This window comes from Mustela nigripes, unplaced genomic scaffold, assembly GCF_022355385.1.
Source record: "Mustela nigripes isolate SB6536 unplaced genomic scaffold, MUSNIG.SB6536 HiC_scaffold_148, whole genome shotgun sequence".
Lineage (NCBI taxonomy): Eukaryota > Metazoa > Chordata > Mammalia > Carnivora > Mustelidae > Mustela > Mustela nigripes.
The window spans coordinates 9151582-9178687 of NW_026739562.1; the positions used below are offsets into that span (position 1 = coordinate 9151582).

Consider the following 27106-nt stretch of genomic DNA (forward strand, 5'->3'; position numbering starts at 1 on the left):
CTCTGAGGGAGGTTAAGATCAAATTGCAGGTATCACTCCAAGTCATCCTTTCCCCTTACCTTACCCCCACACTACCCAAACATCAAGATCATTTCACTGAGCTCACTCCCAACTCTTAGGCAGACAGGCCCAATACACATGACATACAACAGCCCCTCCTCAGCACCTAGCATCTACCTTCCATCATCTCCAAAACCCTTGACCAAGAAGCCAAGAACCCTGCCTGTACCATCTGCCCCAACCTCACCCCAAACACATGGGCACTCAAGCAGGATGCTTCCATATGGTCTTGTCTCGGGAAGTTTATTTTGTTTTGCTAAATAGCAGTAAACTTTATTTAATCTTTCTGTTCTTAACACCACAATCCTACAAAACAATTTTGCTGTGGAGATGCTTTCTGAGATGGCTAGGTTATCTGCCAGAGAATACAAAACTTACACCTCTGCTTCAGCGTATCAGTTTCGCATAGCTTGATTCATCCCAAAGGATACACAGCCCTGGGGCAAATTCTAAATATCTCCTTAATACTGTCACTTTTTAAAAAAGTGACTTCCAATTATCATGCTTTCATCACTCTTGAACTGTGCTCCTAAAAGTGTTCCTCACATTTAAATATCCATTTATATGATCTTCACCTCCTTCAAATCACTATTTAAAAAAAAAAAAAAATCCCACTGTTCCACAAAATTAAACTTGAAGTACTTTGACTTCAGTTTTTAAAAAACAAGCTCTTCATAAAATGGGAACTCTGTCAATCAAAAATGCATATAGAAAACATCCTCTATATAAACTGAGAACTAGGAGAGGTCACAAAAAAGGCCCAATCCCTGTCCTTAATGAGTTTTTAGTCTTGTTCAGAAAACATGACTTACACACAAAAAAGAACAAGAACCACAAAGGACAGCATACACCCAAGGAAAAGCGTACATGCCAAGGGAAAATCTGCCATCAATCTGAGAAAGACTAAAACGTCTCAGGAGACCCAATTCCTATTTCCCCGTCTATCTCCAATTTTTGTGCTATTCAATCACACTGTCTAGGAAAGAGTAACATTTTTGCTACCCTCCACTGAAATTACTCAGCCCACCAATAATTCTCCCATCATCATTCTTTTTGAACAGATCTCCCTATTACCCAGTTACACTCACAGAGATCAGTTAATGGATGAGGCAAAACCTGCCGATCCCCCCTCTTCTCATACTCCCCGTCAAAACATCTCCTGATGATATGAAGGGCAGGTAACAAGAGTTAAAGAAGCTGAAGTTAATTCTGCTTCCAAGATCTTCAGTAAACAGGCAGACACTAGCAGAGATTAAACTGGTAATTCTGGGGATACTCCATGAACTTGCCATTTGCTTTGTAGCTTTTTATCATCAATAAATGAGTTAGCTGACAGAGAGCTGCAAAACCAAAGTCATAATCATTTTCATAAGGAAATCCTAAAATTAAGATGGGTTAGACTAATTCATAATTCAATAATCCCAAATATTCCATATATGTTAATAAAATTAATAAACAAGTATTTACTATAAACCTTATGACATGCCCTACATTCAGACACTGGAGTCACACCACCACTTTATAAGCCCAATTTTTCTGCTTACTAGCCAGGAAAACCAGGGACAAACTGTTTAACTTTGTTATACCTGCTTCTTCACGTGGAAAACTGTCTATATGACAGTATCTGCTTTATAGGGTATTTGTTAGAATTGAGGGATTTACATACATAAGGCATTTAGAACAGCACCTGGCACACACAAAGTGCTCAATCAATGTTTGCTATCATGAACAGACACTAATGCTGGTGCCTATACTGAAAAAGGATGAGTCCCGGAAGTTTTACTCTTTAACAAGATAATTTTATCTTTACAGAATGGAATACCTAAGACTCTACAGAAATATTTTTATTAAAAGGTGGGCTGGGGCGCCTGGGTGGCTCAGTGGGTTAAGTCTCTGCCTTCAGCTCAGGTTATGATCCCAGGGTCCTGGGATCAAGTCCCACATCAGGCTTTCTGCTCAGCAGGGAGCCTGCTCCCCCCCCCCCCCGCCACCATCTGTCTTCTGCCTACTTGTGCTCTCTCTCTCTCTGCCAAATCAATAAATAAAATCTTTTAAAAGGTGGGTTGTTGGGGCGCCTGGGTGGCTCAGCCATCAAGCAGCTGCCTTCAGCTAAGATCATGATCCTCCAGAGTCCTGGGATAGAGCCCTACATCGGGCTCCCTGCTCAGTGGGAAGCCTGCTTCTCTGTCTCGCACTCCCCATGCTTGTATTTCCCTCTCTCACTGTGTCTCTGTCAAATAAATATATAAAATCTTATAAATAAATAAATAAATAAATGAATGAATAAGAAAAGGTGGACTGTTGGAACACCTGGGTGGCTCAGTCAGTTAGACGTCTGACTCTTGTTCAATAGCTCAGGCCTTGATCTCAAGGTCGTGAGTTCAAGCCCCATGTTGGGCTCCACACTGGGAGTGGAGCGTACTTTAAGGGGAAAAAAAGAAAAGGTAAGAAAGCAATGACTGGCTGACCCATCTTCAACCTCCAACTACGACTGTTAGCAACCGGTTTAAGCATAATCTTCATTAGGAAATACTGAACATCTTTTTTTTTCCCCTTTTTAAAGATTTTATTTATTATTTGACAGAGACACAGTGAGAGAGGGAAATACAAGCAGGGGCAGTGAGAGAAAAAGAAGCAGGCTTCCCACTGAGCCCAATGTGGGGCTCCATCCCAGAACCCTGTGATCATGACCTAAGCGGAAGGCAGAGACTTAACAACTGAGCCACCCAGGCACCCTGAACCACTTGTACTAAGAGCATTTACTTATTTATTTGTAACATTTATTACCTCCATCATGCCCTCCAAAAATTGTGGAAGCTTTCAAAATACATGCACTGAAAAAAAATAAATAAATAAAACGAGACCAGGGAAATTATATATACATATTTCTTAAAATATCAAAAACAAAGGGAAAACATAAATTGAGACATGGTAGCCAGTGTCCTTTACTGAAGTTAAGCTCTAAAATCAAAAAGCTGCCACTGATTTTAATCTCCAACGACAGCCCTGACAGAGGGTGTATAGTGATTCATAGTATAAATGGGAAAACATCAAGATGGTAAAATGAGATGGGCACTAATAGCTGCCAAGAGAGGGAGGGGAAAGCCAATTTAAAGCCACACTTAACAGAATTTTAGAAAATCATTAAGTATGCAGGACCTACCAGAGGCTCCTCATCAGGTCTCAAACTCTAAACAAATACATATGCCAAAGCCAACAATGGACAAGTCACTAAACAGATTCCTAAAGTGATTCAAAGCCAGAATCTATCAGCAAATAGTCACATGAACTCTCCAACCATACCACACAGCCATAGGAAAAAGCTGCCTCAGGGAACTGTGTTTCTCCAGCATTTAGTCCCTTTCTCTCTTCATCGGCCACAGCAAACAAATATGTGCAGAGAAATGTCTCATCCTTACTCAGCTGACAAGTTCTATTCCCAACTCTGCATGCTTATGACTCATGGTGGGGGAGGGGAGTAAAAGGAAAGTGTAAAACAAAGAAACAAACTTAAATTTAGACCAAAGTTGATCAAAAGTGAAGAATTCATTTCTACATAGAGTATCTCATAACAAACCAAGAAGGTGATCCTTTAAAAACAGAGTAACGAACCCAATACTCTTTGAAAATAGCCTGAAATCTGTCTACGTGTCACATCCCCTACTATTCCTTAAATAGACATGACACCAAAAAACATTGCAAGCCCTCTGTAAGGCCAAACTTTACAAAGCACTCTGAATCCACCCAACACAGCATAGGACACTAGCTACAAAGCCCAAAACAGGGCACTTCCCACAGTTCCTTTCCCAGCAAAGAGCTGCGTTAAGTGACTTAGCTCCTACTACATCCTCTTCCAAAAAGATGTGTACAAAATCGTTTCTTAAGGAGGTGGAGGTGTCTCAGTCTTTTCTACTCAAATTTTGTATCAGGAAATTTGTGTGCCAAACAAGGAATTCATTTCTACCCCGAAGAACTGATCTTTGACATCAGTAAAAAATAAAAGGAAAAAAAAAAAAGACTATTTCTTTGAAAAGGTAAGTTTCTAAAAGAACCCAAAGACCATTTCTGACCCTGTATTTTTACCAGTTTGGCTTTCCTCCCTAAAACATACTTCATTAAATAATACAAATTTTGCCTCCTTGTCCCATCCCCAAGATCCTGAAACATTCTCTACAATTTAAAATTGACAAAACAGAAAAAACAGATCACCTCTTTCACTCGAAAACCTCAGGCCTCCACAGAAATGTACACAGACAGACAGATGGACGCACGTTAAGAACACAAACTGCATGCCCTGCTCAGGCCTGAGCCAATATGGGTGCACAGGGCAGCTACGCCGCCTAGCTAGTGGGCTGCTCCTGCTGTTGCTGTACAAATATAGAAAGCTGAAAAGTGGAACAGCAGCTTCAGCAGAACAGATTCTGCTCCGTGCTCAGAGAGGGAGGAGCAGGGACCTGAACAGCTTTACCCATACATGGTTGCTGAAAGGGGGCCATTAGTAAAAGCCCAATTATCTCACACACATGCATTCTGCTCACATGCTCCAGACAAAAACCAGAAACACACAGGCTGGTACTTGAAGAAGGGTTTGAGAGATTCTATTTCAGTCAAGGAACTTCGCAATAATCTCAGTCACTTACACCAAGAATCCCCCAGCATGGAAACAGAAAAGACAGTGTGAAACTTTACTAGGTCAGATTCTCACTAGATCAACAGTAGCCGTGAGGCTTAATTTATCATTTAGATTATTAAACTGAACATGAGAAAAAAGGTTATTTCCCATTTGTGTGAACACCCTAAACCTTCACTGGCCCTTTGCTGTTTTCAGAATCAAGATCTCATTCCAACTTTAAGACTATGTTTTAGGGTCGGGGTGGGGGGCAGGGAGGGAAGAGAGAGCAGATAGTACAAGTCAAAATAAATTCTCATGTAATTTCTTTTTAAAAGATTTTATTTATTTATTTATTTGACAGAGAGAGATCACAAGTAGGCAGAGAGGCAGGCAGAGAGTGAGAGAGAGGGAAGCAGGCTCCCCGCTGAGCACAGAGCCCCATGCGGGACCCAATCCCAGGACCCTGAGATCATGACCCTAGCCGAAGGCAGCGGCTTAACCCACTGAGCCACCCAGGCACCCCTCTCATGTAATTTTTAAAAAGCTTTTATTTTTTTATTTCAGGGGGAGGGGCAGAGGGAGAGAATCTCAAGCAGACTCCTCCACCAGGTGTGGAACCCAATGCGGGGCTAGATCTAATGACCCCAAGATCAGGACCTGAACCAAAATCATGAGTCAACCAATTGAGCCACCCAGGTGCTCCTCTGATTTAATTTTTAAAACCGTAATTTCCCAAGATGCTGGTTCATATAATCAGAAGCCAAATATTTTTTTTTTTTTCCAAAAATTACTTCGCTTAGAACCATTCATCCAGATTCATCTCAATGTGAAGTGTATGAAAAGCTCAATTTCTGGCCAGAGTGAGCTCTCCCAAGATTAAAAAAATGCATGGCTGATTGGTTCAAAGGATGCCCTACTGTAGCTTGTAATGAATCCATCGAGTATTAACCAAGTACTGTCTTATTCAGTTTTACAAAGGCCATAGTACAAACAACAACTATAATCACTGACTCCCAACACTTAATACCTAGTCCTGAGGCAAGATTAATACATGAGATAATAAAGGCTGATACCATCTGACTAGTGCTAAAGTGTGGGGTACCAACCATAAACACTATACAAATTCAGAAAAAAACAGGAGAGACAGACCTAGATGTTCTTCCATAGGTCCCACCTACCAGCACTTCCACTAAGGGCACCCACCATTATCTTAAACATGAGGTTATAGTATTTGAACTAGATGATTTCTAAGGTCCCTCCATTTCTGAAATTCCTTGAGTCTGTAATTTAAAACTGTAAAGTTAAAAAAAAAAAGTATAGTTTTTGCCGACTTCAGAGAAAATATATTCTAAAAAAAGACAAATGAATTCAGACCGTAACTCAGCATCCACTCTAACATCATCACTCTTACCGTACTTTCAGGATCATATTCTTGTATCTCAGATATCTCTACCTAGCCTTTTGAGGGAATTTTACATTACCTTTAAAAGAAGGAGAAAAGGGGGGGGGGGGGCCTGGTGGCTCAGCCAGGTAAATGTCCTACTCTTCTTGATTCTGGTTCAGGTAATGCTCTCAGAGTCTTGAGGCTGAGCCCTGCGACAGGCTACACACTGGGCAGGAACCTGCGTAAGATGATATTTCTCTCCCTCTCTCCCCCACCACTGCCCCTTGACCCACCCCCATGCTCTCTTAAAAAAAAGAAAAAAAAGGGACGCCTGGGTGGCTCAGTTGCTTGGACGACTGCCTTCGGCTCAGGTCATGATCCTGGAGTCCTAGGATCGAGTCCCGCATCGGGCTCCCAGCTCCATGGGGAGTCTGCTTCTCTCTCTGACCTTCTCCTCGTTCATGCTCTCTCTCACTGTCTCTCTCTCAAGTAAATAAATAAAATCTTTAAAAAAAAAAAAAAAAGAAAAAAAATGTTGATGTTGATATATTCTGAGATCTTTGATTACAAAATACTGCCAGTCATTCGGCCATGAAGGAGAGCTCCAAAGAAGACAGCCTTGCCTTGTTCCTTCCCATCACTGAATTGTCTGATATATATGTGTGCATGAGCCCAAGCTTACGGGGTATAAATACACAAATACACTAGGAAGCCCCCCAGGAAGGCATTTTCTCTGAAACTTAAGAAAACTCTTCAAATTATCCAGAAAAAACATATCTGCCATAATTACTTGTTCTAATATATTTTATCAGCAAACTAACCATTTGGAATTTTGACATTTTTCCTTTGCCCCTTGTAGGTAATGTAGTGATGATGAACAAAAAATGCTAAATGACAGCAAACCTGATCTCTCAATCCCACTACCTAGATCTCCTAGTGCAAGGCAGAGCCTTGTCTACACTGCCTGATATACTGAAAAAGAACACATCAGGATTCTAGTAGAGGCACCAGAGGCACTTTTCATGTCCAACAAAAGAGACATGCAAGTGTTCAACATTTTAAGAGATTAAAAATCTCTTTATTATACACAGTGGTTTAAATGTATTTAGTTTTTCTGAGCAGCCTGTTTTGACTTCCCAAAAAGTAATTTATTATCAAATTAATATGCTGCACAGCTTTAATTATTTATTACATACTTTACTGAGGTTATTTATGTGAGGACAAGGAGGTAAAAATAAAGAACACAATGCAAAAGACCACAACTGTCCATACCAAGGTGATTACAGTATAACCTCAAAATCAAAATGACTATCAACAGGGGCGCCCAGGTGGCTCAGTTGGTTAAGCAGCTGCCTTCAGCTCAGGTCACGATTCCAGGGTCCTGGGATCGAGCCCCACATAGGGCTCCCTGCTCAGCAGAGAGCCTGCTTCTCTCTCTCCCCTCTCCGACACTCTGCTTACTTGTGCTCTCTAACTCTGTCAAATAAATAAAATATTAAAAAAAAAGAAATGACTATCAACACCTATAGTGTGGCCTTGCGCTAGTTATTTCTTTCTCATTTCCCCTTTCCTCAAGTGAAATACAGTACAACAGCAGTCTGTATCTAAGGATTCAGAATTCATGGATAGTTCATGGATATTCCATAAACTCCCTTATATTATGTGCAAAATTTTACATATATATGTAAATTTATGCACAGCTGACCCTTGAACATGGGTTTAAACTGCACAGATCCACTTACTTCATTTTTTTTGATACAGTATAGTACTATAAATACATCTTCTCTTCCTTATGATTTTCTTAGTAACATTTTTTCTATAGTTTAGTTTAAGAATTCAGTATGTAATACATATACAAAATATGTGTTAAATATTTATGTTATCAGTAAGGCTTCCTAGTCAACAGCAGTCTATTAGTAAAGTTTCTGGAGGATCAAAAGTTTTAAGTGGGTTTTCTACTGTGCCAGGTCAGCACATTCCTAATCTCTGCGTTGTTCAAGGGTCATATTTGACTTCTGTTTACAGGGAAACAGGTCCATAACTTTTTACCAGATTTGAATTCAAAAGGGGGTCCATGACCCAAAATAGATTTAACACTAAACAATATACAGTATGTTCCACTTTTTTTTTTTTTTTTTTAAGTATGTTCCACTTCTAACATCCTTTTATCTCTTGTTCTTCCTGGTCCAAAAAGGGAGTCCTCATGACTAAACCCAGTCAAAAATAAACAAGTTACCTTGGCCAAAAATTACTCAAAATAACATATTTCTATTCAAAGTAAACCTGAATTGTTTTCAGATGACAGAATAACATTACAATACTTTATTTTTATTTTTTCAGTATTCCAAGCATTATAACACTTAAAAAAAAAAAAAGTTCTCAAGCAAACATTACCACTATAGCTCATCTCAGGAGGCTTAACATGAGACCAGAATTCCTCAGGTGTGTTAGGGATTTCCCACTATATAGTTCTTCTCATACTAGGTGCACTTTTTTAAAAGGGAAAAGCTTCTAGTATCCTACTTCTAATTCTATCCTGTAGCAAAGAAAATAGTAAGAGACAAGCACAGAGCAAAAAAACCAGAGCATGGAAGACTGATAACAGGCAATCAAAGAAGCTACCCATCCTGTTAGCAAGAGACAATATATTGAGAATGGCCACTGCCTAATATCTCAATTTGTAAAAGGTATATTAGACAAAAGAAGAAATCAGCTTCCATCTAAGACAATAAGGGGAAAATGTGTCTGTTGCTGAACAATTTAAGCCTAAAATTTTTAGGTTCTCATGGCAACCTAAGTCATCACACTGCACATACTGTATATAAAGCACATATTTAGAGGCTTAACTAGTAAACTCAAAATGTGACATATGTGCAATGTGGGCGACTACATTATTCTGGGAACTTTAACTTTAAAATCTTCCAACTTTATTCTGCAGCCCCAAAGATGATATAATAGAGTCAACTATGCAGAAGGTGCAAGCTCAAGAAGAGGTACCAAGAACATAAATAGAAGCAAAGAGATGAAAGACAAGAAAATTCAGGCTATCGGAAAAAGTTTCTGAACATGACTCCCCTACTGTGAATCAACCTGTAAACGGAGGCTTAAAAAAACAAGATTGTTAGTGAGGATATGTATCAAGATAGCATTTGGGACACTCTTTCATGTAGGCCCAGACAAAGAGGACATGGTCACAGACCAGACAGACAGCTTGGTAAATATGGCATCGACTGAAACGCCCCCTGGAGAGACCAGGGTTCTCTTTCTCTCTGTTCTCAAGGAGCTCATGGACTGTGGCTGCTTAGAATCAAGAAGTAATTTTCTGGGACACCTGATAGCTCTGTGGGTTGAGCACCCAACTTGATTTTGGATCAGTTCATGATCTCAGGGTCATGAAATCAAGCCCCCATACAGAGCTCCATAATAAATGGGGAGTCCGCTTGAAATTCTCTTTCTCCCTCTCTCTCAAATAAGTAAATCTTTAAAAAAAAAAAAAATCAAGTAATTATCAGAGCCAAAAGGATGGCTGCAGGGCATGAGAGCTGGGAGAGAATGACTAGATTTTAAAAAGGGGGTGGTGGGAGGAGATGACAATCTTTAATGTCACATCATGTCTCACCAGGGAACCAAATAAAGCTGTAACATCCACTTTTCTGATCTCTTAAATGACCCATAAGAGGGTTACCTCCACCTATCTGCCAATAGGAACTTCAGTATGATCCATGCATTTCCTTAGAAAGACTTGAGGATGCTGTGAATGCTACCTACATTAAAATCACATTTCCATGCCACTTCTGTTACGGGTAAATTACTCCTATTTTTTGGTAAAGAAACAGGTAAACAGTTTAGTTAAGGTACACAAAAAATACCTTACATCAGGGCAGTTAATAGATGTGTCCACTTTCATAACTCTCTCAACCTAAGAACTTCTAGAATGAGATACTGAATTTACAACATTGATTTAATGGTTAAAAATTATACTACCACATTGAAAAGGAGTGGCTACAAAAATAATTTCATTATTGCTATGAGACTGGGCCTCAACAAGTAAGAAAAGCACAGGAAGGGGCACGGTGGAGGGGGGGTGACTCAGCCTATTAAGCATCTGCCTTCAGCTCAGGTCATGTCCTGAGATAGAGCCCTGCATTGGGCTCCCTGTTCAGCAGGGAACCTGCTTCTCCCTCTCCCTCTGCCTGCCACTCCCTCTGCTTGTGCTCTCTATGTGTCAAATAAATAAATACAATCTTTAAAAATAAAAAAATTAAGAGTACAGGAAAAGAGCACAGCATCTGCAGTGTGGACTGGTAGACCAGCATTGTGCTAATACTTAATAGATGGATGACCTAAATAAGTTACTCTTCTCTGTGAAGTTCCTAACACCCCAAGTTTTCTTGTCTACCAAATGGTAAGGATGCAACCATATCTCTCTTCTTCCATCTCACCCGTCTGTCTGTCTCTCCTCCCTCCCCTGTCAATATGAAGTCTAACAATTTCTTTCATTACACTATAATTTGGCATATTTTCTCATCAAGAAAAATTTTTCAAATGAACTTTTGTGCGAAAAATTCACTGGTCAAATTAAGAGCCAGAATAACTAAGTATGTTTTTAGAATAAAAAGGAAAAGGGCACAGGGCATAAAGTTAGGATCAGAGATTTCTTTTAAGAGCCAGGCCATACCTACTAATGACTAAAATATTTGATTACCTTAATTACCTTGGCTGCACAACAAGTGCTGGTGGTCATGAAATTCCAGAATATTAAAAACTCAGCCACATTTTCATTATAGCATTCTCTACTGTGTTGAAGTCAAGACAGCAAAAGACTGCCAACAGCATTTTCACTTTAATTTTCTGGTAAGACAAAAAGAAAAGTTAATCTTGGAGCCAAATTCTCCATTTTTAGGTATGGTAAATTCTTCGAGGAAAAAATATCTGTGTTTTGAGAAACTGAAAACATTTCTGTATATCTTAGAAAATATGCAAGTGTGCTTTTCTTAAAAGGTATTAAAAAAAAAAAACTCAGGCTAATAATTTTTTTTTAAGGAGGCTCTATAGCTTGAACTAATGACCCCAAGATCAAGAGTCACGTGCTCCACTGCCTAAGGCAGCTAGGCACCCCTGAAGCTTATAATCTTAGATGTTTACCTATTACTACCTTTCAAGCAATTGTGAAAGAGGAGAAGTGAAATAAAAGCTCTAACCCTCTCTGACAAAGGCATTTGATGACTGGCATACTAAGCAACAGAACAGCCAAAAAACAGACCAGAAACTGCTTTTTTGGCATACGTGATTAATAATTGCTTTAAAAATGTTGGTTCGGAACCCAAAACTCACTTTATATGTAAATGAACCTACTCTATACAAAAGCATTCATAAATGCACCACAAAAATACAAACCCACTTGCCTATCTGGCTTTGATTTTGCTTTTAAAATATATTGAGGCCTCTTTGGATACTCTAGCTTATTATCAATTTCATCTTATTTAGCATCTTATAAAATACTTTAAGCTGAATATAGTATTTATCAATCTCTTCCCTTCCACCCCTTAGAAGATAAGCTTGTTCCAAATATGGCATTGCCTTTTCAAAGTTGTAGGGTTTAGGCAGGACATAATTCTTTTAAAGAATTATCTGCCTTGTCACGACTGACAAGCAAGACTTAAATGGAGCTAAAGAGGTTAATGAAAAACATTCAGGTCTGGTTTTTAACTGCTATTTTATTAGAGGAGAAAAATAAAGCATATAAGCTTTAAAATTTCCCACAGAAAACTATCTTCTCTGAACTCAGGCAGTGGGGTTCTTGCTAACTGAAGATATAACCACACCTGAGGGAAGAGGCAGAGGCTGCCTGCCCAAGATGGTGAAGGGACTCCTTTGCTGGGTAGAAAGTTTCTCTGCATAAACTCTAAGGTCCTTTCCTTACCTCAGAAATTGAGATTTCATTTATGAAAAGTAGAGACATAGTAAACTCAAGGTGTGAGTAGAGACAAGAGAACATTATGCTGGAAAATTTAGAAGGCCTGGGCTGGAATCTTGCTTCCGCTTTTCTCTGAACCTAAGTAAGGCATTTCACTTACCTCATTTGCAAAATGAAAGGATTAGAGAAGAAAAATCTCTAAAGATTCTAACCTTCTGAGCCTATGGCTTCCTCCTATGCCTGCCCACCTTTCCACTGCTGCACCTTACCATAATTAGGCAGCTTTTTAAAGCATCTAATTAATGGAACACAAAAATTAAAACCTTTAACTGTCTATTTCTGTCTCCTTTCAAATGTGCAAGAGCATTTTATCAAGGAGTAGTTAATGCCACACAGTTCTTGATATACTGGCTTTTCTCTGAACTCCAGTGACAGTTACACAGTGACAAGTTGTAAGCAAGGAGGCTGTTACCATGGGGACCCACTAGGATTCCTGGGGGTGGATCCAGCAGGCTTTTTTTTGGGGGGGGGGGGGGGTGTCCAAAGCATTTTTTGATGTTCTGGATCTGGCAATTCAGAAAGCTTGATTGAATTTTTCTTCAGCAAGCTACCTTCAAGAAATATTATCATGAAGTATATACAATGTATTAGAAATTGTTTAGTGACTCTCTTGCAAAAGAATTAAATATATTCAATAAATTCAAGTCTTAACCTTCCCCCATTCACAAAACAAATACAGACTCAACAGTTTCAGTGACCTATGTATGCTATTTCTTTCAAGATCACCATTTTGCTTACAATATATTTAGAATTTCTCCCATCAAGACTTCAGAGTTCTCCAAAGCAAGTTTCTATATGATTATATTAGAAATACATCAGCATTCAAAATGTAGTAAGAAAAATGGATTAAAGAAGACAAACTGGACCAGAACAGAGAAGTGTACATTTAACTTCAAAGCCTGCCTCCAAAACTGCTGTGTGTGGACAAAGGGGATATATGTCAGGGAGATGAACTGCTACTCCCAGCTAAATGTGTGTAGCTTCCACGGAGACCCATTCTGTTAGAAGATACCTTAAGAAAACAGATAGTTTACAAACTGATCTGTGGATCTGGTTTGTTCATAGAAGTCGGAGCAGTCAGAATTCAAAAGAAAACATTTTTCTAAGTTGTATGCTTACTGGAACAGAAGCAAGTCTTTCTCTAGGTTTTACTTAGGCCAGAGCAAAGTTACACCAGACAAATGAACATTAATAAATAAAAATAGCACTGGATTTCAATAAAGAAGTGTGCAGGCTTTTTTTTTTTTAATTGCACTTGTAAATGTATCCAGAGGGTATTAAACAGAAACAGTATATGATAAAAACAAATAAATAATAAACATGGTGTCTTTCCATGATTATTTCCCGTAAATCTTAAAGGGGAAGTACAGAAGGACAAAGCCAGAGCACGGTTTTGCCGTATCAGTTTAATACCAGCCTAAAGGCTTGAAAAAAGAGAGACTCAGGCCACAGGACATGAGAGGAAGCAAACTCCTGGGTGCTTTTTCATTTTTACTACTGGTTTACAATTTCCTTGATTTTATTTTTAAATGCATTTCTTGGCCCAGAAAAGCAAGAGAGCACAGGCTGCCAACAGTATCAGATTCCCCTTTTCTTATTCTCTGGAGCTAGAGAAAACAGCCAGAATCAGGATTGTCTAAGAGCCTTCTGATTTTTTTCAGCCAATATACAATATGAGGTTTCAAGATTACAGAGGTACACAAAGGCCTGTACAGTACAAATCTTACCAACTTAATGTCTTTCAATGGGAAGCTGCTTACATTTTTTCCAGAAAACTCCTTGAAGTACTGATTATCTTCAAAAGACAATGATGTGAACAAACAATATTCTTAGAATTACAATTTTAAAAGATTTTCTTCCTATTCCTCCGTATTGAACGGTCTCAAAACAAATTAAAGTGCCATTCAACCAAACATGGAATATTTAAAAAGTATTTATCAAGTCTCTACTTTGTCCAAGGGTCCAATACCACTGATGACAATAAAACTTCCTCTCTGCAGAGCATTAAGCTCAATATCACCCATGCACTCCATGAAGGGGCAATACTGGTTAGGTACACAGTCACAACAATTCAGTTGGCCTCCACTGTGAAATAATGTCTTCCAGTTCTTTCTAACCTGCAAATTCACTCCTTCCTGGTTGTATGCTAACCCACATTTCAAAGCTGTCTCTAGTCTCTTAATTCCTGTTCCTTATCATCACAGGTAACTTTTACATTTTTCTGGAAGAAAGTCCTTCAACTTAATAAACACCAAATGATCACAGGAAGAAAAAAATTAGAAGCCTTAAACTTAAGATCTTTCTCAGAGCTTCCCTCTCTAACATTTCTCAAAGAGAAAAACACCACTGTGATGCTCCTATTCCAGATCATTCATCAAGTTACTAACTGAGCCCAGACCAGACAGACGCCATCAACTGGGCACACAGCCACTCACCATTACCCTTTGTTTAAAGTCTCAGCTGCCATTCAACTCACATTATTGTATCCCATTCAAGTCCATCAACTTTCTTTAAGAGGAAACAATCAGGAACTAAAACAAACGTGTTACTCAACTAGAAAAGAACTTAATCCATATGCCTCACAAAAAATTATTTTAAAATGATGACTCACCTTAAGTAACTAACTGAAATAGCAGTTATTATTTTATTATCAGTCATATAATGCTGAAAAAAATGAATAATCTAAGCAAAGAAACTAAATAAACTAAACAATCATTTAAAACATATAAAAAGAAAATCTTAATCTTGATTTGGCAAAGCACCAGAGAGCGCTCTATAAACCAAAAGCTACAACATAGGTGGAAATCTATACCACAGACAGAGGAGCCAAGCCCTCAAGCAGCCTAAGGGAGTACAGGGGGTGGGGGACGCATACTGGGGAAAAAGGGCAATCTTCCAAAGAGCCAAGACCATGATCCTAGGCCTGTAAAATTCAAATGAATTTAAGAAATGTTAGATAGAGCTCTATACTCTTTTCAAAGCTTTTGGTTGTAACTAAGAGAAACCTTCAACCTAGCCTAAGCAAAAAAAAAAAAAAAAAAAAAAAAATTTTTTTTTTTTTTTTAAAAAAAAATTAAATAAAAAAAAAAAAAAAAATAAAAAAGAACAAAAAAAAAAAAAAAAAAAAAAAAAAAAAAAAAAAGAATTAATCGAAAGGATACCAGAGTATCTCAAAGAATCCAAAGGCAGAAAGTACAACAGGCCATACTCGGGAAGGGTTTAAGCATTGAGGTTTCTAGTCTGCATGCGGATGGCTGCCTTTCTCTCCAGAAGTGCATTTCTCATCTATCCTTCTTTCAGGATGAATCTACTTAATTATCCCTCCTTGCAGACTGGCCTTCACTGCTTTCACTGCTTCCTGACACATGATTATGTTTCATGTTTTTGTTTTGTTTTTGTTTTAAAGATTTTATTTATTTTTATTGGACAGAGAGAGACCACAAGTAGGCAGAGAGGCAGGCAGAGAGGGGGGAAGCAGGCTCCCCGCTGAGCAGAGAGCCCAATGCGGGCCTCCATCCCAGGACCCTGGGATCATGACCTGAGCCACCCAGGCGCCCCTATGTTTCATGTTCTATGCTTTTAGGTTATCTGTTTGTTCTCTAAAGACTTAAATCTCAGGGTGCCTGGCTGGCTCACATGGTTAAGCATCTGCCTTTGGCTCAAGTCATGATCCCAGGGTTCTGGGATGGAGCCCCCTGCGCTGGGCTCCCTCTGGCCCTCCTCCCTGCTTGTGTTCTCTCTCTCAAATAAATAAATAAAATCTTAAAGAAAAAAAAAAAAAAACAGACAAACTGACAGACTTAAATCTCAGTCAAAACCTCAAATTCCTAGGAGAATGGATTTGCCCTGCTTGAGTTAAGCATCTACCTCTGGTCCAATAAGCTGTTACAAGAAGGGTTAGGTCACAGAGTATAATCAGTGTAGGGACTGTGTGCCTAACTCCTCCAATGTTATATAATACACGAGGTGTCTGGCTGGCTCAGTCAGGAAAGCATGTGACTCTTGATCTCAGGGTCGTAAGTTCAAGCCCCACATTAGGCCTAAAGCATACTTAAAAAAATTTTTTTTTGGGTACACCATGGTGGCTCAGTTGGTTTAGCAAATGCCTTCAGCTCAAGTCATGATCCAATGGTCTTAGGCAGGATCGAGTCCCACATCAGGTTGCTTGCTCAGCGGGAAGCCTGCTTCTCCCTCTGCCTGCCGCTCTTCTGCTTGTGCTCTGACAGATGAATAAATAAAATCTTTAAAAAAAATTTTTTAAGTTATATAATACACCAAGCAGTAAAGCAATCTCCATGCTCAAAAAAGCTTAAAAATCTTGCTGAAATGAAAAAAATGTGTCTAGTAAATGCTAAATAATATCCTACGATACAGTATTGGAATGGATGGATAGAAAAAGCTTCATGAGAAACTGTGCACTAAATGACAAACAGAAATTGACCCTGAGCAGGGAAGGGCTGACAAAAGAAAAATACAATGCTTACTCCTCTTGCTCTAGCCATCTAAGAACTACGGACTTAAGGAATAGTATTTTACCACATTAACAACCTCCAGTGAAACATCCTTGTTGAAAAACCTGCTCTAAGGCTTAAAGGGACTATATGATGACAACACAGTATTGCTTCAATATGCAGTTAATAACCAGCTAGCTGATGATGTCAGTTAAACATTTTCAAATTGCTTGTCACCACTACCCTGACTTCCTTTCACTCTCCAGACCCCTAATATTCTTGCTCAGACAGCAGCATTCAGAATCAGGCAGGCGGCCAACAGGAGACAGAGGTGTTTCTCACTAGTAATATCCCACCAATCTAGCAACGGTAACTGGCAGCATCACACAAACAGAAATCATGCAGGAGAGAAAGAAATAGTAGCCAAACTATGTGATAGTAGTGTGGGGGGAGGGGACTGGAGGAAAAGAGGAAAGTTTTCCACACACAAAAGCTACAAGCACAAAGAAACTGGGAAAAGCCTAGAGTAAATTAACTGTACAAAACAAACTAGCAAAAACTTAAAAGATGTAGACTCTTAGTTACCCCACATTATCGCCCAAATATCACACATTCCCCCAGTCTCAGTGACAGCTTGCTTCAATCTCACAGGGAAAAAAAAAAAAAAAGGTAAAAGAACAATGAGAAAGTGGTGACAGTTTCTTATTTAGTGATTCTTTTGCTGAAGAGTAGCAATGTCATGTAAATGGAGACTACTGACCTTCCAAAATTAAAAGTGTAACACTCTAAAATTAAACAGCTTTGGAACCAAAAAACTTCATTTTGTATAATCCCCAAACGAAAGACATTTCCCAACTTGAAAATAAACTATCAGTGGAGTTTCAACATGGGGCAAAAGTGATATTCAACTCCATTTTGTCAAAGCTGAACACAGCTGTTAAAAGAAGAGCTGGCAGTCCACGGAGGTCAGAGAGTTAGTGAACAGTTCCTTCTAAAGCGACTCTGTACCTATGAACACATTCCAAAGTGGCATATTAAAATTAAGTGAGATCCATCAGATCTCGCTGTAGTCTCTGAACTAGAGCTCACCATTTTTCCTTGTATTTGCTGCCATTATTTTCTAAATGGAAGAAAAGAAAAATCAAAATATTACAATTCAAAAGCTGTTCTGAAAGTGAGTCTATTTCCCTTAAAGTGGGGAGGTCAGCTGCTCGAGGGTTCCATCAGAACTTCACAAAGTTCTAAGATATAAAATGCTTTCATCATTTTAGAAACTGAAATAACTTATGCAGTACTCACAGTTTCCCCTAACTAGGTTTTCTCATCCCTTGAGGGGAAAAAAAATTCTAATTTTAATGTTACTTTTTATATTTACAAAATCCATGTTCTCTGTATAAAAAATTTTTTTAAAACAATCAGGGGCATCTGGCTGGCTCAGTCAGTAGAGCATGGGACTCTTGATCTCAGGGTTGTGAGTTCAAGCCCCACAACAGGTATAGAGCTTACTTTAAAAAAAAGGGTAAAACAATGGTCAGTCTGAAAGAAAAAAAAAACAAAAAACCACCCATGCCCCAATGCCTCAAAAATTTTTGATATTTATCCCTCTGGCCTAGCAGATAAAATTTTCGGGAGAATCCTTAGCAGAAAAAATGTTAAGTCAATATGAATTTTATGACACATATAAAACATTCTTGAAAAATTTTACAGTTCTGGAATTCAAGTAAGTTTAAAATGAACATATACACACACAGCCTCCATTACACAGCAGAAATTAGAAACTATATAATAGTTCTGCTGATTAATCCTGTAAGGAAACCTCTACTTTAAAGACATTTTAAGGGGCACCTGGGTGGCTCAGTGGGTTAAGCCGCTGCCTTCGGCTCAGGTCATGATCTCGGGGTCCCGGGATAGAGTCCCGCATCTGTCTCTCTCTGCCTGCCTCTCTGCCTACTTGTGATCTCTGTCAAATAAATAAATAAAATCTTTTTAAAAATAAAAAAATAAAGACATTTTAAGAGGCACCTGGGTGGCTCAGCGGTTAGGCATCTACCTTCAGCTCAGGTCATGATCTGAGGGTCCTGCGATCAAGCCCCACATGGGCTCCCTACTCGGTAGGGAGCCTGCTTCCCCCTCTCCCACTGCCCCTGCTTGTGTTCCCTCTTTGGAGTGCTCTCTCTGTCAAATAAATAAATAAACAAAATCTTTAATTGGGGGGCGGGAGACACTTTAGGAGCCCCTGGGTGGGTAAATCCATTAAATGCCTGCCTTCAGCTCAGGTCAAGCAATCCTAGAGTCTTGGGAGCCCAGTCAGGCACTGGGCTCAGGGAGTGTTCTTTCTCCCTCTGCCCCCAGCCCCTGCTTGTGCTCTTTCTCACTTGCTCTCGCTCATGCTCTATCAAATAAAATCTTAGAAAAGAAAAAAATTTTTAAAGCCAATTTCATGACAAGGACAAAGTTACAATTACCAAGAACTCATCAAGTAATTGGTCTTTATCAAATTACAAAGCTCAAATAAGGATTCTCTCTACAACATAGTTTACAAAGCAAACAACTAAACATTATAATTAACTCTTTGATCTACATTACTACTCTAAATATTAGAGCCCGCTTTCTCTCCCTCCATGCCTAAAACTAGTTACCTAATTAGAAAGAGACCCAGGTGATCCTATTACAAATCCAGTAATATTCTCACCTGTATTCTTCAAGTTTTCTATGAACATAGGAGAGTCCTATCAACAGATTCTCATGTGAGAAATACAGTGAAGATGAATCTAGGAAACCACGTTACCCAAGTATTCCAGAGGGAACAATGAGCTCAAAGGTTCTTTGGGGAAGGATGCCCTGTGTAGCAAAACATTTCAGATGCACAAATTGGACTTTAGGTAACAATCTTATCCCTTAAGCCAGCACAAGAAAATGTGAAACAAAATACACCCAAAAGGGGAAACAAAATGAACACTAACTTACTTACTGCCTGTTTACGTATGGCCCTGGCTAACCATTTTAACTGTGTTTTTCATTTGGTTGAACTGTGTGACTGACTCATGAGATAAATATATGCCCATTTTTACAGATAAAAAAATAACATTATCAACACTTTACCAGGCATTGCTCAGTGCTAAGCATTAGTTATCTCGATTAATTTTCACATCACCATTCCACGCTGTTATCTCCGTTTAAAGATAGAAAAACAGGACCAGAAATGTTAACGGTGACACAGTGAAGGTACCAATTTTTAAGGTCATTGACCAGAGAAGTCACACTACACCTATCCCTCCCAGGCTATGGTTATAAATCTCATTCAAATCACATCATTCTTTCAAGCCACAAGTTTCCATCTTAAGGACTATAAAATCAAAGATCAAATCTCAATTATGGGGAGACTAATTTTCCAGGTTTTAACAAATTTCTTGTTTCTATTTTACTTGACCATTTCAGCATGCCATAGCACCTCTAGGAAGAAATATGCAGGTAAATACAGGATAATACTAACAGCAATCAACCTTGGCCTTTTTGAGAAGTTACATTCAAAGGCGTGCCTGGGTGGCTGGGTCAGTTAAACTGATTCTTGCTTTCCGCTCAGGTCATGATCTTGGGGTCCTGAGCTTGAGCCCGGAGCCCCCTGCATCTGGCTCCGCTCAGCACAGAGTCTGCCTGTCTCTCTCCATCTGCTCCTTCCCCCATGCACACACTCACTCTCTCTCTCTCTCTCAAATAAATAAATAAATAAAGTTTTTTAATAAAAAAGAAGTCCCATTCAGAAAAATTACATTGGATTTAATCTCTGGTTCAAATTATATTTCTAAAATATACTTTCATAATACATTCTAACTATAAAAATAACCAAAAATCAAAAAACAGTTTTGAACAAAAGAATGTTTTCATGTTGTTTGAAGAGAAAGTATATATGTCCTCCCTGACACTAAATAAAGTCCCATGTGTTAAGCACTGTGAGGACTGTAATAGTTCTTTGAGACAATGGCTGACTAAATAAAACTTCCAGTTCATTCCTATCCCGCGGACTAGTATTAAAATTCCCTCGATAACTAGAGAGGAGGAAAATGGAGTGGGAGGCTAAGTCCAAAAAGCAAAAAGAAACAGGCAAGAAGAAGCTCAACTTAAAAATAAAGGCTTTTATGCATGAGAATACTCAATAGTTTTGTTCATAATGAAACAAACCAGGAGGTGTTATGATTACCTTCAAAATGCTCTTTTCCTAAAAGTATTAGTTATTTATTCTAACTAGGCCATTAAATGCTATGTTTATTAAACAACAACAAACCCTACCTCTACACAATATGGAATACCCGGTTATCAATGCACCCCCTAACAAAACCACTGAAGTTATAAAGCAAAGGCAGAAATTTGGCTATTCTTTACTCTTCCTGCGTTCATGTGACACTTTTTCTGTATACAACAAAATATTATGGAAAATGATGTACGTTCAAAGACTGGAAATCGTGGGGCACCTGGGTGGCTCAATGGGTTAAAGCCTCTGCCTTGGGCTCAGGTCATGATCCCAGGATCCTGGGATCGAGCCCCATGTCAGGCTCTCTGCCCAGCAGGGAGCCTGCTTCCTCCTTTCTCTCTGCCTGCCTCTCTGCTTACTTGTGATCTCTGTCTGTCAAATAAATAAATAAATAAATAAATAATCTTAAAAAAGAAAAAAAAAGCCTGGAAATCGTAATTAGACTAGAATTAGAAATGATGACTTGGGGGGCGCCTGGGTGGCTCAGTGGGTTAAGCCACTGCCTTCGGCTCAGGACATGATCTCAGGGTCCTGGGATCGAGTCCCACATCGGGCTCTCTGCTCAGCAGGGGGCCTGCTTCCCTTCCTCTCTCTCTCTGCCTGACTCTCTCCCTACTTGTGATCTCTCTCTGTCAAATAAATAAATAAAATCTTTAAAAAAAAAAAATGATGACTTGGGTTACCATTATAGACTGTTACACACGCTGATTTTTTTTTTTTTTAAGAATTTATTTATTTATTTGACACAGATCACAAGTAGGCAGAGAGGCAGGCAGAGAAACAGAGTGGAGAAGCAGGCTTCCCACTGAGCAGAGAGCCCCATGTGGGGTTTGACCCCAGGACCCTGGGATCATGACCTGTGCTGAAGGCAAAGGCTTTTTGTTTTAAAGTTTATTTATTTATTTGATAAGAGAGAGATCACAAGTAGGCAGACAGGCAGGCAGAGAGAGAGAGAAGGAAGTGGGCTCCCTGCTGAGCAGAGAGCCTGATTCGGGACTCGATCCTAGGACCCTGAGATCATGACCTGAGCAGCTTAACCCACTGAGCCACCCAGGTGCCCCAGCACACTGATGTTTTTAATTTTCAAGAGTTCTGCATGTCAGTGGACATCCCCCTGTGAGTGGCAACCCACATGAAGAGTATGAATTCTAATCAGTTCAACAGCCTTTATGAAAGAGCTCCACGAGAGGGTGAAGTATCAAGATGAAAGAGACACCCCTATGACGCCCGAATGGCTCAGTCAGTTGAGTGTCCAACTCTCGGTTTTTGGCTCAGTTCATGACCTCGGGATTGTTAAGGTCTAGCCCTGCATCAAGTTCTCTGCTCAGAGAGGACACTGCTTGAGATTGTTTCTCTCTCCTTCTCCCTTTGCCCCACCCCCTCCTTGTAGTCTCTCATGCACTCTCAAATAAATAAATAAATAAATATTTTAAAAAGAAAGATAAAAAGAGACATCCCTGACCTCAGAAAAGCAGAAAATTCAGCCACAGAAGGAATGACATCCTGATACCTGCTACAACATGGATGAACCCTGAAAATATCATGTAAGTGAAGTAATACACAAAAGGAAAAATATTCTGATTCCGGTTACGTGAAATCAGAAGAGGCAAATTCATAAAGACAGATAGTTTAGAGGTTACCAGGGGCTAGAAGGACAGCAGAAAGGTGAGTTATTGTTTAATGGTTAAGAATTTTTGTTTCAGGGACGCCTGGGTGGCTCAGTTGGTTAAGCAGCTGCCTTCAGCTCAGGTCATGATCCCAGCGTCCTGGGATTGAGTCCCACATCGGGCTCCTTGCTCAGCAGGGAGCCTGCTTCTGCCTCTGCCTGCCATTCTGTCTGCCTGTGCTCGCTCCCTCTCTCTCTCTGATAAATAAATAAAATCTTTAAAAAAAAAAGAATTTTTGTTTCAGGGGCGCCTGGGTGGCTCAGTGGGTTAAGCCTCTGCCTTCGGCTCAGGTCATGGTCTCAGAGTCCTGGGATCGGGCCGCATTGGGCTCTCTGCTCAGCAGGGAGCCTGCTTCCTCCTCTCTCTCTGCCTGCTCTCTGCCTACTTGTGATCTCTGTCAAATAAATAAATAAATAAAAATCTTATTAAAAAAAAAAAAGAATTGTTTCAAATGAAGAAAACTTTTTTTAAAAAATAGTAACACTAGGGATGCCTGGGTGGCTCAGTGGGTTAAGCGCCTGCCTTGGGCTCAGGCTCCTTGCTCAGTGGGAGGCCTGCTTCTCTCTCTCTGTCTCTGCCTGCGGCTCTGCCTGTTTGTGTTCTCTTTCTCTCTCTGACAAATGAATAAATAAAACCTTTAAAAAAAAAAATAGTAACACTAAATTGCACTCTTAAAAAAAAAAAAAAAAGAGTTGGGCGCCTGGGTGGCTCAGTGGGTTAAGCCGCTGCCTTCGGCTCGGGTCATGATCTCAGGGTCCTGGGATGGAGCCCCGCATCTGGCTCTCTGCTCAGCAGGGAGCCTGCTTCCTCCTCTCTCTCTCTCTGCCTGCCTCTCTGCCTACTTGTGATGTCTCTCTGTCAAATAAATAAATAAATAATCTTAAAAAAAAAAAAAAAAGTTAAAATGACCTAAACCTAAAACCATAAAACTCCTAGAAGAGAACATAGGAGAAAAACTTCATAGCATTAGACCTGGCAGTGATTTCTTGGGTAAGACACCAAAAGTATAGATAACAAAAGCAAAAACAGACAAAAGACAAAATCAACATTGAAAAGACATGGGCAAAAAGTGTTTCTTCACATCATATATCTGACAAAGGATCAACATTCACAACATATAAAACAACTACAACTCAACAAAAATATCATATAACCTGATTTCAAAAATGAGCAAAGGACTTGGGTATTTTTCCAATGATAATATACAAATAGCCAACAACCGTTTGAAAAGATGTTCAATTAACATCATTAATAAGAGAAATGTAAATCAAAATCACAATTAAGTATATAAATGTCTATTACCATATTGTTCGTATGAAACTAAAATAATATTGAACACGAGCTACACTTCAATTTAAAAAAGTATCACCTCACACCCTTACTATTACTATTTAAACACATACACAAAAAAAACAAATGTTGGCAAAGATGTGGATACTGGAACCCTTGAGCACTATTGGTGGGATTGTAAAATAGTGCAACCACTATGGAAAACAGTATGAAGGTTCCTCAAAAAATTGAAAATAGAACTACTATATGACCCAGCAATCTCAATTCTGGCTATTTTAAGAATCGAAAGAAGGGTCTTTAAGAGATACCTGCACTGGCACAGCAGCACTCATCATAATAGTCAAAAGTCAAAAGGTAGAAACTACTCATGTCCATCAAGAGATGAATGGATAAACAAAATGTGGTATATACATAAAACAGAGTATCATTTTTTTTTTTAAGTGATCTCTACACCTATATGGGGTGTACTATATGTAAGTATAAGTAATCTCTACACCCATGGGGATCCAACCGATGACTTCAAGATCAAGAGTCGCATGTTTCACCGTATGAGCCAGCCAGGTGCCCTAGTATTATCGAGCCTTTAAAAGTATAGAAACCCTGTCACATACTACGACATGGATGAACCTTAAAGATACTATGGTAAGTGAAATAAATACTATATAACTCCACTTATATGATGTATCCAAAAGCAGTCAAATTCACAGAAACAGAAAACAAGGCCACCTGGATGGCTCAGTTGTTAAGCCTCTGCCTTCGGCTCAGGTCATGATCCCAGGGTCTAGGGATCCAGCTCTGCATCGGGGTCCCCACTCGGTGGGAAGCCTGCTTTCCCCTCTCCCACTCCCCCTGCTTGTATTCCCTCTCTCACTGTCTCTCTGTCAAATAAATAAAATCTTTAAAAAAAATAAGTAAGAAAAGAAAAGAAACAGAAAACATAAGATGGTTTCCAGGGGCTGGGGGAAGGAAAAAAAGGAGAATTGTTGTTAACTGGGTATAAAGTTTCAGATTTTCAAGACAAAAAGGTTCTGAAGAGGGGCGCCTGGGTGGCTCAGTGGGTTAAAGCCTCTGCCTTCGGCTCAGGTCATGATCCCAGAGTCCTGGGATCGAGTGCCACATCAGGCTCTCTGCTCAGCAAGGACCCTGCTTCCTCCTCTCTCTCTGCCTGTCTCTCTGCCTACCTGTGATCTTTGTCTGTCCAATAAATAAAATCTTTAAAAAAAAAAAAAAAGGTTCTGAAGATATGTTTCCCCTCAATGGGAATGCACTCAATGCCACAGAACTATACACTCAAAAACAGTTAAAAAGAGTAAGCTTCACGTTGTTTTTTACATTAAAAACGCAAATACACCAGGGTGAGTGGGTAGCTCATCTGCCTTCTGTTATGAACCTCAAGCTCAGGTCATGATCCCAGGGTCCTGGGATTGAACCCCACATGGAGCCCTTTTGGAGCCCTGCATAAGGCTCCCTCCAGGGAGCCTGCTTCTCCCTCTCCCTCTCCAGCTCATCCTGCTTGTGCTCTCTTGCCTTCTGTCAAATAAATAAAATCTTCTTAAAAAATTGAAAATATAAAAAGTGGTTTAAATGGTCAATTTTTGTCATATATATTTTACCACAATTTTTTATTTATGGGGGGGTGCAAAAAAGGCAGTTTTATTAAAGTACAGGGATAGGACCTGTGGGCAGAAAGAGCTGCCTTTGCCACAATTTTTTAAAATTAATAAAATAACAGATCAAACCCACTGAGTTGTATGGTGTATGAGTTATACCTCAATAAAGCTGTTGAAAAAAAAAAAATACCTGAGGAAATAGTTTACCTAAATCCTATGATTCCATGGCTTAAAAAGAGCAAATTGTTCAAAGAACCCTGAGCCCTGACTAGTGGTGACTATGTTCCTATTTTCTCCAACTTCCTCACTAAGGCCTCCAAATGACAGCTCTTCCCTTCCTTTCCAAGGCATACCATCACCTTCTAACCTCTTTATCTTATTAGGTCCAATCTCAAAGGAAAATTAAGTTAAAGAAACTGCAGTGGCAGTCATGGGAAGGAAGACAGAATTCAGCACATTTAGAGAGTCCAAATCTTTATTAAAAGAAATTTTTTTTTCACTTGGTAGACATATGATAAATGTTAGATCTCTGCCCTCGCTTTCCTTCTCTTCTTCCATCCCAGCATATATAGAGCAACCTCGGGGTGCCCCAGCGGCTCAGCTGGTTAAAGTGACTGCCTTCAGCTCAGGTCATGATCCCAGGGTCCTGGGATGTAGCCCATATCAGGCTCCTTGCTCCATGGGAAGCCTGTTTCTCCCTCTCCCTGCTACTCCGCCTGCTTGTGCTCTTTGTCAAATAAATAAATAAAAATTACTTAAAAATTAAAAATTTAAAGGGGCGCCTGGGTGGCTCAGTGGTTAAGCCGCTGCCTTCGGCTCAGGTCATGATCTCAGGGTCCTGGGATCGAGTCCCGCATCGGGCTCTCTGCTCGGCAGGGAGCCTGCTTCCTCCTCTCTCTCTCTCTGCCTGCCTCTCTACCTACTTGTGATTTCTGTCAAATAAATAAATAAAATCTTTAAAAAAAAAAATAAATTAAAAATTTAAAAAGCAACTTTTCTGGGGCACCTGCGTGGCTCCGTAGGTTAAGCATCCAGTTCTTGGGCTTTTAAGATTGAGCCTGGCATCCAGCTCCACACTCAGAGTGCAGTCTGCTTGTCCCTCTCCCTGTTCCTCCCCCTGCCTACACAGGCAGGTGTTCTCGCTCTCTAAAATAAATAAATAAAACCTTATAAATAAATAAATGGAAGAGCAACTTCTCTGTGCTTGTGCTGGACATCCACTGGCCCACCTCACATATGCTGGAGCTATTAAATCCACAGCACCATTTTAAATTTGTTTAAAAAAATTTGTTTAGGGGCACCTGGGTGGCTCAGTGGGTTAAATCCTCTGCCTTCAGCTCAGGTCATGATCGAGCTCTGCTCAGCAGGGAGCCTGCTTCCTCATATCTCTCTCTCTCTGCCTACTTGTGATCTCTCTCTGTCAAATAAATAAATAAAATCTTAAAAAAAAATTTTTTTGTTTAAAAAAATAATAAATTAACTGTGTTTTTAAACCATGCCTATCATATACTACTTAACCTTCAAAACACATCACTAAACTGTGAGTAGGATAAACTTATTATTTTTGTAAAATAATAAACATTTGTCTACTATTAAAAAAAGGATAAGATAGGGCGCCTGGATGGCTCAGTGGGTTAAGCCGCTGCCTTCGGCTTGGGTCGTGATCTCAGGGTCCTGGGATCGAGTCCCGCATCAGGCTCTCTGCTCGACGGGGAGCCTGCTTCCTCCTCTCTCTCTCTCTGCCTGCCTCTCTGCCTACATGTGATCTCTCTCTGTCAAATGAATAAATAAAATCTTTAAAAAAAA

At 39.6% G+C, this 27106-nt stretch overlaps 1 protein-coding gene across 15 annotated transcripts in view; it reads right to left on the bottom strand.

Moving 5' to 3' along the window:
- Positions 1-27106, bottom strand: part of LOC132008442 (CUGBP Elav-like family member 1) — a 72862-nt gene that overhangs the window by 42950 nt on the left and 2806 nt on the right. The window contains exon 2 of one of the 15 annotated variants that reach the window (XM_059387060.1): positions 10771-10907. The exons of the other annotated variants lie outside the window; for them this stretch is intronic. The gene's annotated coding sequence lies outside the window, so the exon portion shown is untranslated. The remainder of the gene's footprint in view (positions 1-10770; positions 10908-27106) is intronic. 15 annotated transcript variants of the gene reach the window in all.